Source organism: Pseudophryne corroboree, chromosome 7 (genome assembly GCF_028390025.1).
Source record: "Pseudophryne corroboree isolate aPseCor3 chromosome 7, aPseCor3.hap2, whole genome shotgun sequence".
NCBI lineage: Eukaryota > Metazoa > Chordata > Amphibia > Anura > Myobatrachidae > Pseudophryne > Pseudophryne corroboree.
Genome location: NC_086450.1, coordinates 231,728,503 through 231,746,932, shown reverse-complemented (window position 1 = coordinate 231,746,932; position 18,430 = coordinate 231,728,503).

Below are 18,430 nucleotides of genomic sequence, written 5' to 3'. Positions count from 1 at the left end.
GACCTCTTCGGTACTGGTGTCTCAGGGCTGGGTCATTCCACTGGGTATCATGGGCCAACCTCCGAAACTCCGTACAGTAAACCTCAACTGGCCTTCGCCCTTGCTTAAGGATCGAAATCTGAGCCTCGGCTGAGGCCGTCTTGTCAGGGTCATCATACAACATGCCCAGTGCCGTAAAAAAAGCATCAACACTTTTAAGCGACGGACAGTCAGGCTGCAACCCATATGCCCAGACCTGTGGGTCTCCTTGTAGCAAGGAAATCACTATGCCCACCCGCTGAATCTCCGACCCAGAAGACTGAGGCCTAAGCCGGAAGTATAGCTTGCAGCTCTCCTTGAAACAAAAGAACTGCGAGCGATCTCCAGAAAAACGATCCGGGAGATTTACTTTCGGCTCCGTAACCCCTGCAGGTGCTGCTGCTGCGGGAGCTCCGCCAGCAGCCTGGGAGGTGTGCATTTTAATGGACAAATCATTACATTTTTGAGTCAGGACCTGCACCTGATCAACCACCTGTTGCAACGTATTTTGAGGGGTATGCTCCATATTCCCACAAAATTTCAACAGGAGTATTGGGCTGCTGAATATGTTATGCACACCAGTGCCTGCAGGAAAGTACTGGTGTCAGGACTGTTATGCACTCCAGTGCCTGCAGGAATGTACTGGTGTTTGAACTGTTATGCAAAACAAATGGACTCACAGACAGACTAGGGAATATGACATAACGTACACAGAAGGTGGTAGGGTAACAAAATACACACAACGTGAACAGAGAAGCCCAGAGGCTAAGGAACTGGGTATCTCCCTTGTATTAGAACTGCTCAGATGTGAAAAGCAAGATGTTGTGTTTTAATACATAGAAAACCCGAAATGCTGTTGCTAAGGGCAACAGCAAAACCCTAAAGGGTTACCAACGGGTGTGGCAGTAAACTCCTTGGTCAGAGATGGAATGATAGACACAAGGAGATTCTCCACAATCCTAATTCTCACTTGCAGTGCACAGGTTCGGTTTACTGCCACTAAACTGACCACTGACACCTAGCACAGTGAGACAGGATTAGACAGGCAAGTCTTAGAATACAGCCGCAAACTTGCTAAGTTCACAGAGTAGTAACAGAACCCCAGCAAGCTAAACGACTGACTCCAGTCTTACTGCTAGGTCTGGATTGGCAGAGTGTAATACCAAATCCCCAGGCCTATTTGCAGTAAGCAACAAACAAATACAAAGCTACACAGTACTGGCTAACTTTCAGAAACTGACTAACCAACAAAGATTCAGCAGCATCTGCTTACCCTGAAAAGAGGCCTTATAAAGCAGGTGCTGTCCACGCCCCACTCAGACCTCACAGACTGTGAGCACAAAAACCAGCACCGGATCCCCTGCCATGCACAGAGCCTATAACCACTGCACAGCAAAAGACCCGAACCGGAGTATCAGCTGCGCTCAGGTTACTCCGCTAGCACTTGTCTCCCGGTTGCCATGACGACGTGGCAGCACAGGGCAGGAGACCCTAGCACTAACAAGTACATTGGAAGACTTGACTACTGTTGTTAAAAGACATATGCATAACATGGTATTGAGCCACAAACCACAATGCAGACTAGTAAAATAAAAACAAACTTGCATGTGATACAAACCTATGTGAAGTTTACATTGATAGTGCAAGACCAACACTCTACCTACTGAGCTACCCCGTCTGCACACAAAAGACATAAAATATATCAGAGATTTAAGTAAAAAAGCTACAAAGTCCAAGGTACTAAACATGATATATTCTATGGGGTCTCATAAGCAAGTCATTAGAATACTTTACTACAAAAGTTGTAAAATATATGCTTTCAAAATTTGTGGAAACAAAGAGAAAATAGAGCTATCTATTGGGTTTCACTAACAAGTACATTGGAAGACTTGACTACTGTTGTTAAAAGATATGCATTACATGGTATTGAGCCACAAACCACAATGCAAACTAGTAAAATAAAAACAAACTTTCATGGCATTTGAACCTATGTGAAGCGCACATTGATAGTGCAAGACCAACACTCTACCAACTGAGCTACCCAGTCTGAACACAAATGGTAAAAAATATATCAGGAATTTAAGTAAATAAGCTACAATGTCCAAGGTACTAAACATGATATATTCTATGGGGTGTCATAAGCAAGTCATTAGAATACTTTACTACAAAAGTTGTAAAAGATATGCATTTAAAATTTGAGGAAACAAAGAGAAAATAAAGCTATCTATTGGGTTTCACTAACAAGTATATTGGAAGACTTGACTACTGTTGTTAAAAGACATATGCATTAAATGGTATTGAGCCACAAACCACAATGCAGACTAGTAAAATAAAAACAAACTTACATGGGATTTAAACCTGTGTGAGGTTTAAATTGATAGTGCAAGAATAACACTCTACCGACTGAGCTACCCCATCTGCACACAAATGGCTCAAAATTTATCAGAGATTTAAGTAAATAAGCTACAATTTCCAAGGTACTAAACATGATATATTCTATGGGGTGTCATAAGCAAGTCATTAGAATACTTTACTACAAAAGTTGTAAAAGTATGCATAAAAATTTGAGGAAACACTGAGAAAATAAAGCTATCTATTGGGTTTCACTAACAAGTACATTGGAAGACTTGACTACTGTTGTTAAATGACATATGCATTACATGGTATTGAGCCTCAAACCACAATGCAGACTAGTAAAATAAAAACAAACTTACAAGGGATACAAACCTATGTGAAGTTTACATTGATAGTGCAAAACCAACACTCTACCTACTGAGCTAGCCCGTCTGGACACAAAAGACATACAATATATCAGAGATTTAAGTAAAAAAGCTACAACGTCCAAGGTACTAAACATGATATATTCTATGGGGTCTCATAAGCAAGTCATTAGAATACTTTACTACAAAAGTTGTAAAATATATGCATTCAAAATTTGAGGAAACAAAGAGAAAATAAAGCTATCTATTTGGTTTCACTAACAAGTACAGTGGAAGACTTGACTACTGTTGTTAAAAGACATATGCATTAAATGGTATTGAGCCAAAAACCACAATGCAGACTAGTAAAATAGAAATAAACTTACATGAGATTCGAACCTATGTGAGGTGTACATTGATAGTACAATACCAACACTCTACAAACTGAGCTACCCAGTCAGAACAAAAATAGCACAAAATGTATCAGAGTTTTAAGTAAATAAGCTACAATTTCCAAGGTACTAAACATGATATATTCTATGGGGTGTCATAAGCAAGTCATTAGAATACTATACTACAAAAGTTTTAAAAGTATGCATAAAAAATTTGAGGAAACACTGAGAAAATAAAGCTATCTATTGGGTTTTACTAACAAGTACATTGGAAGACTTGACTACTGTTGTTAAAAGACATATGCATTACATGGTATTGAGCCACAAACCAGACTAGTAAAATAAAAACAAACTTACATGGCATACAAACCTATGTGAAGTTTACATTGAAAGTGCAAGACCAACACTCTACCTACTGAGCTACCCCGTCTACACACAAAAGGCATAAAATATATCAGAGATTTAAGTAAATAATCTACAATGTCCAAGGTACTAAACATGATATATTATATGGGGTGTCATAAGCAAGTCATTAGAATACTTAACTACAAATGTTGTAAAAGATATGTATTCAAAATTTGAGGAAACAAAGAGAAAATAAAGCTATCTATTGGGTTACACTAACTAGAACATTGGAAGACTTGACTACTGTTGTTAAAAGACATATGCATTACATGGTAAAGAGCCACAAATCACAATGCAGACTAGTAAAATAAAAACAAACTTTGAAGGGATTCAAACCTACGTGAGGTTCTCATTGATAGTGCAAGACCAACACTCTACCAACTGAGCTACCCAGTCTGAACACAAATGGTACAAAATATATCAGAGATTTAAGTAAATAAGCTACAATGTCCAAGGTACTAAACATGATATATTCTATGGCGTGTCATAAGCAAGTCATTAGAATACTTTACTACAAAAGTTGTAAAAGATGTGCATTAAAAATTTGAGAAAACAAAGAGAAAATAAAGCTATCTATTTGGTTTCACTAACAAGTACATTGGAAGACTTGACTACTGTTGTTAAAAGATATGCATTACATGGTATTGAGCCACAAACCACAATGCAGACTAGTAAAATAAAAACAAACTTACATGGGATACAAACCTATCTGAGGTGTACATTGATGGTGCAAGACCAACACTCTACCTACTGTGCTACCCCATCTGCACACAAAAGACATTAAATATATCAGAGATTTAATTAAATAAGCTACAATGTCCAAGGTACTAAACATGATATATTCTATGGGGTGTCATAAGGAAATCATTAGATTACTTTATTACAAAAGTTGTAAAAGATATGCATTCCAAATTTGAGGAAACAAAGAGAAAATAAAGCTATCTATTGGGTTTCACTAACAAGTACATTGGAAGACTTGACTACTCTTGTTAAAAGATATATGCATTAAATGGTATTGAGCCATAAACCACAATGCAGACTAGTAAAATAGAAATAAACTTACATGAGATTCGAACCTTTGTGAGGTGTACATTGATAGTACAATAACAACACTCTACAAACTGAGCTACCCAGTCTGAACACAAATAGCACAAAATGTATCAGAGATTTAAGTAAATAAGCTACTATTTCCAAGGTACTAAACATGATATATTCTATGGGGTGTCATAAGCAAGTCATTAGAATACTTTACTACAAAAGTTGTAAAAGTATGCTTAAAAATTTGAGGAAACACAGAGAAAATAAAGCTATCTATTGGGTTTCACTAACAAGTACATTGGAAGACTTGACTACTGTTGTTAAAAGACATATGCATTACATGGTATTGAGCCTCAAACCACAATGCAGACTAGTAAAATAAAAACAAACTTACATGTGATACAAACCTATTTGAAGTTTACATTGATAGTGCAAGACCAACACTCTACCTACTGAGCTACACCGTCTGCACACAAAAGACGTAAAATATATCAGAGATTTAAGTAAAAAAGCTACAACGTCCAAGGTACTAAACATGATATATTCTATGGGGTCTCATAAGCAAGTCATTAGAATACTTTACTACAAAAGTTGTAAAATATATGCATTCAAAATTTGAGGAAACAAAGAGAAAATAGAGCTATCTATTGGGTTTCACTAACTAGTACATTGGAAGACTTGACTACTGTTGTTAAAAGACATATGCATTACATGGTATAGAGCCACAAATCACAATGCAGACTAGTAAAATAAAAACAAACTTTGATGGGATTCAAACCTACGTGAGGTTCTCATTGATAGTGCAAGACCAACACTCTACCAACTGAGCTAACCAGTCTGAACACAAATTGTACAAAATATATCAGAGATTTAAGTAAATAAGCTACAATGTCCAAGGTTGCTTTTCATGATATAATCTATGGGGTGTCATAAGCAAGTCATTAGAACACTTTACTACAAAAGTTGTAAAAGATGTGCATTAAAAATTTGAGGAAACAAAGAGAAAATAAAGCTATCTATTTGGTTTCACTAACAAGTACATTGGAAGACTTGACTACTGTTGTTAAAATATATGCATTACATGGTATTGAGCCACAAACCACAATGCAGACTAGTAAAATAAAAACAAACTTACATGGGATTCGAACCTATGTGAGGTGTACATTGATAGTACAAGACCAACACTCTACCAACTGAGATACCCAGTCTGAACACAAATGGCACAAAATTTATCAGAGATTTAAGTAAATAAGCTACAATTTCCAAGGTACTAAACATGATATATTCTATGGGGTGTCATAAGCAAGTCATTAGAATACTTTACTACAAAAGTTGTAAAAGTATGCATAAAAAATTTGAGGAAACAAAGAGAAAATAAAGCTATCTATTGGGTTTCACTAACAAGTACATTGGAAGACTTGACTACTGTTGTTAAAAGACATGCATTACATGGTATTGAGCCACAAACCACAATGCAGACTAGTAAAATAAAAACAAACTTAAATGGGATACAAATCTATGTGAAGTTTACATTGATAGTTCAAGACCAACACTCTACCTACTGAGCTACCCAGTCTGAACACAAATGGCACAAAATTTATCAGAGATTTAAGTAAATAAGTTACAATTTCCAAGGTACTAAACATGATATATTCTATGGGGTGTCATAAGCAAGTCATTAGAATACTTTACTACAAAAGTTGTAAAAGATATGTATTCAGAAATTGAGGAAACAAAGAGAAAATAAAGCTATCTATTGGGTTTGACTAACTAGTACATTGGAAGACTAGACTACTGTTGTTAAAAGACATATGCATTACATGGTATAGAGCCACAAATCACAATGCAGACTAGTAAAATAAAAACAAACATTGATGGGATTCAAACCTACGTGAGGTTCTCATTGTAAGTGCAAGACCAACACTCTACCAACTGAGCTACCCAGTGTGAACACGAATGGCACAAAATATATCAGAGATTTAAGTAAATAAGCTACAATGTCCAAGGTACTAATCATGATATATTCTATGGGGTGTCATAAGCAAGTCATTAGAACACTTTACTACAAAAGTTGTAAAAGATGTGCATTAAAAATTTGAGGAAACAAAGAGAAAATAAAGCTATCTATTGGGTTTCACTAACAAGTACATTGGAAGACTTGACTACTGTTGTTAAAAGATATGCATTACATGGTATTGAGCCACAAACCACAATGCAGACTAGTAAAATAAAAATACACTTATATGGGATTCAAACCTATGTGAGGTGTACATTGATAGTGCAAGACCAACCCTCTACCAACTGAGCTACCCAGTCTGAACACTAATGTTGCAAAATATATCAAGAATTTAAGTAAATAAGCTACACTGTCCAAGGTACTAAACATGATATATTCTATGGGGTGTCATAAGCAAGTCATTAGAATACTTTACTACAAAATTTGTAAAAGATATGCATTCAAATTTGAGGAAACAAAGAGAAAATAAAGCTATCTATTGGGTTTCACTAACAAGTACATTGAAAGACTTGACTACTGTTGTTAAAAGACATGCATTACATGGTATTGAGCCATAAACCACAATGCAGACTAGTAAAATAGAAATAAACTTACATGAGATTCGAACCTAGGTGAGGTGTACCTTGATAGTACAATACCAACACTCTACAAACTGAGCTACCCAGTCTGAACACAAATGGCACAAAATTTATCAGATATTTAAGTAAATAAGCTTCAATTTCCAAGGTACTAAACATGATATATTCTATGGGGTGTCATAAGCAAGTCATTAGAATACTTTACTACAAAAGTTGTAAAAGTATGCATAAAAAATTTGAGGAAACAAAGAGAAAATAAAGCTATCTATTGGGTTTCACTAACAAGTATATTGGAAGACTTGACTACTGTTGTTAAAAGACATATGCATTAAATGGTATTGAGCCACAAACCACAATGCAGACTAGTAAAATAAAAACAAACTTACATGGGATTTAAACCTGTGTGAGGTTTAAATTGATAGTGCAAGAATAACACTCTACCGACTGAGCTACCCCATCTGCACACAAATGGCTCAAAATTTATCAGAGATTTAAGTAAATAAGCTACAATTTCCAAGGTACTAAACATGATATATTCTATGGGGTGTCATAAGCAAGTCATTAGAATACTTTACTACAAAAGTTGTAAAAGTATGCATAAAAATTTGAGGAAACACTGAGAAAATAAAGCTATCTATTGGGTTTCACTAACAAGTACATTGGAAGACTTGACTACTGTTGTTAAATGACATATGCATTACATGATATTGAGCCTCAAACCACAATGCAGACTAGTAAAATAAAAACAAACTTACAAGGGATACAAACCTATGTGAAGTTTACATTGATAGTGCAAAACCAACACTCTACCTACTGAGCTAGCCCGTCTGGACACAAAAGACATACAATATATCAGAGATTTAAGAAAAAAAGCTACAACGTCCAAGGTACTAAACATGATATATTCTATGGGGTCTCATAAGCAAGTCATTAGAATACTTTACTACAAAAGTTGTAAAATATATGCATTCAAAATTTGAGGAAACAAAGAGAAAATAAAGCTATCTATTGGGTTTCACTAACAAGTACAGTGGAAGACTTGACTACTGTTGTTAAAAGACATATGCATTAAATGGTATTGAGCCATAAACCACAATGCAGACTAGTAAAATAGAAATAAACTTACATGAGATTCGAACCTATGTGAGGTGTATATTGATAGTACAATACCAACACTCTACAAACTGAGCTACCCAGTCAGAACACAAATAGCACAAAATGTATCAGAGATTTAAGTAAATAAGCTACAATTTCCAAGGTACTAAACATGATATATTCTATGGGGTGTCATAAGCAAGTCATTAGAATACTTTACTACAAAAGTTGTAAAAGATATGCATTAAAAATTTGAGGAAACACAGAGAAAATAAAGCTATCTATTGGGTTTCACTAACAAGTACATTGGAAGACTTGACTACTGTTGTTAAAAGACATATGCATAACATGGTATTGAGCCACAAACCACAATGCAGACTAGTAAAATAAAAACAAACTTACATGGGATACAAACCTATGTGAGGTGTACATTGATAGTGCAAGAACAGCACTTTACCAACTGAGCTACCCCGTCTGCACACAAATGGCACAAAATTTATCAGAGATTTAAGTAAATAAGCTACAATTTCCAAGGTACTAAACATGATATATTCTATGGGGTGTCTTAAGCAAGTCATTAGAATACTATACTACAAAAGTTTTAAAAGTATGCATAAAAAATTTGAGGAAACACAGAGAAAATAAAGCTATCTATTGGGTTTCACTAACAAGTACATTGGAAGACTTGACTACTGTTGTTAAAAGACATATGCATTACATGGTATTGAGCCACAAACCAGACTAGTAAAATAAAAACAAACTTACATGGGATACAAACCTATGTGAAGTTTACATTGATAGTGCAAGACCAACACTCTACCGACTGAGCTACCTCGTCTGCACACAAATGGCTCAAAATTTATCAGAGATTTAAGTAAATAATCTACAATGTCCAAGGTACTAAACATGATATATTCTATGGGGTGTCAAAAGCAAGTCATTAGAATACTTTACTACAAAAGTTGTAAAAGTATGCATAAAAAATTTGAGGAAACACAGAGAAAATAAAGCTATATATTGGGTTTCACTAATAAGTACATTGGAAGACATGACTACTGTTGTTAAAAGACATATGCATTACATGGTATTGAGCCACAAACCACAATGCAGACTAGTAAAATAAAAACAAACTTGCATGTGATACAAACCTATGTGAAGTTTACATTGATAGTGCAAGACCAACACTCTACCTACTGAGCTACCCCGTCTGCACACAAAAGACATAAAATATATCAGAGATTTAAGTAAAAAAGCTACAAAGTCCAAGGTACTAAACATGATATATTCTATGGGGTCTCATAAGCAAGTCATTAGAATACTTTACTACAAAAGTTGTAAAATATATGCTTTCAAAATTTGTGGAAACAAAGAGATAATAGAGCTATCTATTGGGTTTCACTAACAAGTACATTGGAAGACTTGACTACTGTTGTTAAAAGATATGCATTACATGGTATTGAGCCACAAACCACAATGCAAACTAGTAAAATAAAAACAAACTTTCATGGCATTTGAACCTATGTGAAGCGCACATTGATAGTGCAAGACCAACACTCTACCAACTGAGCTACCCAGTCTGAACACAAATGGTAAAAAATATATCAGGAATTTAAGTAAATAAGCTACAATGTCCAAGGTACTAAACATGATATATTCTATGGGGTGTCATAAGCAAGTCATTAGAATACTTTACTACAAAAGTTGTAAAAGATATGCATTTAAAATTTGAGGAAACAAAGAGAAAATAAAGCTATCTATTGGGTTTCACTAACAAGTATATTGGAAGACTTGACTACTGTTGTTAAAAGACATATGCATTAAATGGTATTGAGCCACAAACCACAATGCAGACTAGTAAAATAAAAACAAACTTACATGGGATTTAAACCTGTGTGAGGTTTAAATTGATAGTGCAAGAATAACACTCTACCGACTGAGCTACCCCATCTGCACACAAATGGCTCAAAATTTATCAGAGATTTAAGTAAATAAGCTACAATTTCCAAGGTACTAAACATGATATATTCTATGGGGTGTCATAAGCAAGTCATTAGAATACTTTACTACAAAAGTTGTAAAAGTATGCATAAAAATTTGAGGAAACACTGAGAAAATAAAGCTATCTATTGGGTTTCACTAACAAGTACATTGGAAGACTTGACTACTGTTGTTAAATGACATATGCATTACATGGTATTGAGCCTCAAACCACAATGCAGACTAGTAAAATAAAAACAAACTTACAAGGGATACAAACCTATGTGAAGTTTACATTGATAGTGCAAAACCAACACTCTACCTACTGAGCTAGCCCGTCTGGACACAAAAGACATACAATATATCAGAGATTTAAGTAAAAAAGCTACAACGTCCAAGGTACTAAACATGATATATTCTATGGGGTCTCATAAGCAAGTCATTAGAATACTTTACTACAAAAGTTGTAAAATATATGCATTCAAAATTTGAGGAAACAAAGAGAAAATAAAGCTATCTATTTGGTTTCACTAACAAGTACAGTGGAAGACTTGACTACTGTTGTTAAAAGACATATGCATTAAATGGTATTGAGCCAAAAACCACAATGCAGACTAGTAAAATAGAAATAAACTTACATGAGATTCGAACCTATGTGAGGTGTACATTGATAGTACAATACCAACACTCTACAAACTGAGCTACCCAGTCAGAACAAAAATAGCACAAAATGTATCAGAGTTTTAAGTAAATAAGCTACAATTTCCAAGGTACTAAACATGATATATTCTATGGGGTGTCATAAGCAAGTCATTAGAATACTATACTACAAAAGTTTTAAAAGTATGCATAAAAAATTTGAGGAAACACTGAGAAAATAAAGCTATCTATTGGGTTTTACTAACAAGTACATTGGAAGACTTGACTACTGTTGTTAAAAGACATATGCATTACATGGTATTGAGCCACAAACCAGACTAGTAAAATAAAAACAAACTTACATGGCATACAAACCTATGTGAAGTTTACATTGAAAGTGCAAGACCAACACTCTACCTACTGAGCTACCCCGTCTACACACAAAAGGCATAAAATATATCAGAGATTTAAGTAAATAATCTACAATGTCCAAGGTACTAAACATGATATATTATATGGGGTGTCATAAGCAAGTCATTAGAATACTTAACTACAAATGTTGTAAAAGATATGTATTCAAAATTTGAGGAAACAAAGAGAAAATAAAGCTATCTATTGGGTTACACTAACTAGAACATTGGAAGACTTGACTACTGTTGTTAAAAGACATATGCATTACATGGTAAAGAGCCACAAATCACAATGCAGACTAGTAAAATAAAAACAAACTTTGAAGGGATTCAAACCTACGTGAGGTTCTCATTGATAGTGCAAGACCAACACTCTACCAACTGAGCTACCCAGTCTGAACACAAATGGTACAAAATATATCAGAGATTTAAGTAAATAAGCTACAATGTCCAAGGTACTAAACATGATATATTCTATGGCGTGTCATAAGCAAGTCATTAGAATACTTTACTACAAAAGTTGTAAAAGATGTGCATTAAAAATTTGAGAAAACAAAGAGAAAATAAAGCTATCTATTTGGTTTCACTAACAAGTACATTGGAAGACTTGACTACTGTTGTTAAAAGATATGCATTACATGGTATTGAGCCACAAACCACAATGCAGACTAGTAAAATAAAAACAAACTTACATGGGATACAAACCTATCTGAGGTGTACATTGATGGTGCAAGACCAACACTCTACCTACTGTGCTACCCCATCTGCACACAAAAGACATTAAATATATCAGAGATTTAATTAAATAAGCTACAATGTCCAAGGTACTAAACATGATATATTCTATGGGGTGTCATAAGGAAATCATTAGATTACTTTATTACAAAAGTTGTAAAAGATATGCATTCCAAATTTGAGGAAACAAAGAGAAAATAAAGCTATCTATTGGGTTTCACTAACAAGTACATTGGAAGACTTGACTACTCTTGTTAAAAGATATATGCATTAAATGGTATTGAGCCATAAACCACAATGCAGACTAGTAAAATAGAAATAAACTTACATGAGATTCGAACCTTTGTGAGGTGTACATTGATAGTACAATAACAACACTCTACAAACTGAGCTACCCAGTCTGAACACAAATAGCACAAAATGTATCAGAGATTTAAGTAAATAAGCTACTATTTCCAAGGTACTAAACATGATATATTCTATGGGGTGTCATAAGCAAGTCATTAGAATACTTTACTACAAAAGTTGTAAAAGTATGCTTAAAAATTTGAGGAAACACAGAGAAAATAAAGCTATCTATTGGGTTTCACTAACAAGTACATTGGAAGACTTGACTACTGTTGTTAAAAGACATATGCATTACATGGTATTGAGCCTCAAACCACAATGCAGACTAGTAAAATAAAAACAAACTTACATGTGATACAAACCTATTTGAAGTTTACATTGATAGTGCAAGACCAACACTCTACCTACTGAGCTACACCGTCTGCACACAAAAGACGTAAAATATATCAGAGATTTAAGTAAAAAAGCTACAACGTCCAAGGTACTAAACATGATATATTCTATGGGGTCTCATAAGCAAGTCATTAGAATACTTTACTACAAAAGTTGTAAAATATATGCATTCAAAATTTGAGGAAACAAAGAGAAAATAGAGCTATCTATTGGGTTTCACTAACTAGTACATTGGAAGACTTGACTACTGTTGTTAAAAGACATATGCATTACATGGTATAGAGCCACAAATCACAATGCAGACTAGTAAAATAAAAACAAACTTTGATGGGATTCAAACCTACGTGAGGTTCTCATTGATAGTGCAAGACCAACACTCTACCAACTGAGCTAACCAGTCTGAACACAAATTGTACAAAATATATCAGAGATTTAAGTAAATAAGCTACAATGTCCAAGGTTGCTTTTCATGATATAATCTATGGGGTGTCATAAGCAAGTCATTAGAACACTTTACTACAAAAGTTGTAAAAGATGTGCATTAAAAATTTGAGGAAACAAAGAGAAAATAAAGCTATCTATTTGGTTTCACTAACAAGTACATTGGAAGACTTGACTACTGTTGTTAAAATATATGCATTACATGGTATTGAGCCACAAACCACAATGCAGACTAGTAAAATAAAAACAAACTTACATGGGATTCGAACCTATGTGAGGTGTACATTGATAGTACAAGACCAACACTCTACCAACTGAGATACCCAGTCTGAACACAAATGGCACAAAATTTATCAGAGATTTAAGTAAATAAGCTACAATTTCCAAGGTACTAAACATGATATATTCTATGGGGTGTCATAAGCAAGTCATTAGAATACTTTACTACAAAAGTTGTAAAAGTATGCATAAAAAATTTGAGGAAACAAAGAGAAAATAAAGCTATCTATTGGGTTTCACTAACAAGTACATTGGAAGACTTGACTACTGTTGTTAAAAGACATGCATTACATGGTATTGAGCCACAAACCACAATGCAGACTAGTAAAATAAAAACAAACTTAAATGGGATACAAATCTATGTGAAGTTTACATTGATAGTTCAAGACCAACACTCTACCTACTGAGCTACCCAGTCTGAACACAAATGGCACAAAATTTATCAGAGATTTAAGTAAATAAGTTACAATTTCCAAGGTACTAAACATGATATATTCTATGGGGTGTCATAAGCAAGTCATTAGAATACTTTACTACAAAAGTTGTAAAAGATATGTATTCAGAAATTGAGGAAACAAAGAGAAAATAAAGCTATCTATTGGGTTTGACTAACTAGTACATTGGAAGACTAGACTACTGTTGTTAAAAGACATATGCATTACATGGTATAGAGCCACAAATCACAATGCAGACTAGTAAAATAAAAACAAACATTGATGGGATTCAAACCTACGTGAGGTTCTCATTGTAAGTGCAAGACCAACACTCTACCAACTGAGCTACCCAGTGTGAACACGAATGGCACAAAATATATCAGAGATTTAAGTAAATAAGCTACAATGTCCAAGGTACTAATCATGATATATTCTATGGGGTGTCATAAGCAAGTCATTAGAACACTTTACTACAAAAGTTGTAAAAGATGTGCATTAAAAATTTGAGGAAACAAAGAGAAAATAAAGCTATCTATTGGGTTTCACTAACAAGTACATTGGAAGACTTGACTACTGTTGTTAAAAGATATGCATTACATGGTATTGAGCCACAAACCACAATGCAGACTAGTAAAATAAAAATACACTTATATGGGATTCAAACCTATGTGAGGTGTACATTGATAGTGCAAGACCAACCCTCTACCAACTGAGCTACCCAGTCTGAACACTAATGTTGCAAAATATATCAAGAATTTAAGTAAATAAGCTACACTGTCCAAGGTACTAAACATGATATATTCTATGGGGTGTCATAAGCAAGTCATTAGAATACTTTACTACAAAATTTGTAAAAGATATGCATTCAAATTTGAGGAAACAAAGAGAAAATAAAGCTATCTATTGGGTTTCACTAACAAGTACATTGAAAGACTTGACTACTGTTGTTAAAAGACATGCATTACATGGTATTGAGCCATAAACCACAATGCAGACTAGTAAAATAGAAATAAACTTACATGAGATTCGAACCTAGGTGAGGTGTACCTTGATAGTACAATACCAACACTCTACAAACTGAGCTACCCAGTCTGAACACAAATGGCACAAAATTTATCAGATATTTAAGTAAATAAGCTTCAATTTCCAAGGTACTAAACATGATATATTCTATGGGGTGTCATAAGCAAGTCATTAGAATACTTTACTACAAAAGTTGTAAAAGTATGCATAAAAAATTTGAGGAAACAAAGAGAAAATAAAGCTATCTATTGGGTTTCACTAACAAGTATATTGGAAGACTTGACTACTGTTGTTAAAAGACATATGCATTAAATGGTATTGAGCCACAAACCACAATGCAGACTAGTAAAATAAAAACAAACTTACATGGGATTTAAACCTGTGTGAGGTTTAAATTGATAGTGCAAGAATAACACTCTACCGACTGAGCTACCCCATCTGCACACAAATGGCTCAAAATTTATCAGAGATTTAAGTAAATAAGCTACAATTTCCAAGGTACTAAACATGATATATTCTATGGGGTGTCATAAGCAAGTCATTAGAATACTTTACTACAAAAGTTGTAAAAGTATGCATAAAAATTTGAGGAAACACTGAGAAAATAAAGCTATCTATTGGGTTTCACTAACAAGTACATTGGAAGACTTGACTACTGTTGTTAAATGACATATGCATTACATGATATTGAGCCTCAAACCACAATGCAGACTAGTAAAATAAAAACAAACTTACAAGGGATACAAACCTATGTGAAGTTTACATTGATAGTGCAAAACCAACACTCTACCTACTGAGCTAGCCCGTCTGGACACAAAAGACATACAATATATCAGAGATTTAAGAAAAAAAGCTACAACGTCCAAGGTACTAAACATGATATATTCTATGGGGTCTCATAAGCAAGTCATTAGAATACTTTACTACAAAAGTTGTAAAATATATGCATTCAAAATTTGAGGAAACAAAGAGAAAATAAAGCTATCTATTGGGTTTCACTAACAAGTACAGTGGAAGACTTGACTACTGTTGTTAAAAGACATATGCATTAAATGGTATTGAGCCATAAACCACAATGCAGACTAGTAAAATAGAAATAAACTTACATGAGATTCGAACCTATGTGAGGTGTATATTGATAGTACAATACCAACACTCTACAAACTGAGCTACCCAGTCAGAACACAAATAGCACAAAATGTATCAGAGATTTAAGTAAATAAGCTACAATTTCCAAGGTACTAAACATGATATATTCTATGGGGTGTCATAAGCAAGTCATTAGAATACTTTACTACAAAAGTTGTAAAAGATATGCATTAAAAATTTGAGGAAACACAGAGAAAATAAAGCTATCTATTGGGTTTCACTAACAAGTACATTGGAAGACTTGACTACTGTTGTTAAAAGACATATGCATAACATGGTATTGAGCCACAAACCACAATGCAGACTAGTAAAATAAAAACAAACTTACATGGGATACAAACCTATGTGAGGTGTACATTGATAGTGCAAGAATAGCACTTTACCAACTGAGCTACCCCGTCTGCACACAAATGGCACAAAATTTATCAGAGATTTAAGTAAATAAGCTACAATTTCCAAGGTACTAAACATGATATATTCTATGGGGTGTCTTAAGCAAGTCATTAGAATACTATACTACAAAAGTTTTAAAAGTATGCATAAAAAATTTGAGGAAACACAGAGAAAATAAAGCTATCTATTGGGTTTCACTAACAAGTACATTGGAAGACTTGACTACTGTTGTTAAAAGACATATGCATTACATGGTATTGAGCCACAAACCAGACTAGTAAAATAAAAACAAACTTACATGGGATACAAACCTATGTGAAGTTTACATTGATAGTGCAAGACCAACACTCTACCGACTGAGCTACCTCGTCTGCACACAAATGGCTCAAAATTTATCAGAGATTTAAGTAAATAATCTACAATGTCCAAGGTACTAAACATGATATATTCTATGGGGTGTCAAAAGCAAGTCATTAGAATACTTTACTACAAAAGTTGTAAAAGTATGCATAAAAAATTTGAGGAAACTAAAGCTATATATTGGGTTTCACTAATAAGTACATTGGAAGACATGACTACTGTTGTTAAAAGACATATGCATTACATGGTATTGAGCCTCAAACCACAATGCAGACTAGTAAAATAAAAACAAACTTACATGGGATACAAACCTATGTGAAGTTTACACTGATAGTGCAAGACCAACACTCTACCTACTGAGCTACCCCGTCTACACACGAAAGATATAAAATATATCAGAGATTTAAGTAAATAATCTACAATGTCCAAGGTACTAAACATGATATATTCAATGGGTGTCATAAGCAATTCATTAGAATACTTTACTATAAAAGTTGTAAAATATATGCATAAAAAATTTGATGAAACACAGAGAAAATAAAGCTATCTATTGGGTTTCACTAACAAGTACATTGGAAGACTTGACTACTGTTGTTAAAAGACATATGCATTACATGGTATTGAGCCACAAACCACAATGCAGACTAGTAAAATAAAAACAAACTTACATGGGATACAAACCTATGTGAGGTGTACATTGATAGTGCAAGACCAACACTCTACCTACTGTGCTACCCCGTCTGCACACAAAAGATATTAAATATATCAGAGATTTAATTAAATAAGCTACAATGTCCAAGGTACTAAACATGATATATTCTCTGGGGTGTCATAAGGAAATCATTAGATTACTTTATTACAAAAGTTGTAAAAGATATGCATTCCAAATTTGAGGAAACAAAGAGAAAATAAAGCTATCTATTGGGTTTCACTAACAAGTACATTGGAAGAATTGACTACTGTTGTTAAAAGACATATGCATTAAATGGTATTGAGCCATAAACCACAATGCAGACTAGTAAAATAGAAATAAACTTACATGAGATTCGAACCTATGTGAGGTGTACATTGATAGTACAATACCAACACTCTACAAACTGAGCTACCCAGTCAGAACACAAAATGTGTAAGAGTTTTAAGTAAATAAGCTACAATTTCCAAGGTACTAAACATGATATATTCTATGGGGTGTCATAAGCAAGTCATTAGAATACTTTACTACAAAAGTTGTAAAAGTATGCAGAAAAAATTTGAGGAGAGCCTCAAACCACAATGCAGACTAGTAAAATAAAAACAAACTTACAAGGGATACAAACCTATGTGAAGTTTACATTGATAGTGCAAAACCAACACTCTACCTACTGAGCTAGCCCGTCTGCACACAAAAGACATAAAATATATCAGAGATTTAAGTAAAAAAGCTACAACGTCCAAGGTACTAAACATGATATATTCTATGGGGTCTCATAAGCAAGTCATTAGAATACTTTACTACAAAAGTTGTAAAATATATGCATTCAAAATTTGAGGAAACAAAGAGAAAATAAAGCTATCTATTGGGTTTCACTAACAAGTATATTGGAAGACTTGACTACTGTTGTTAAAAG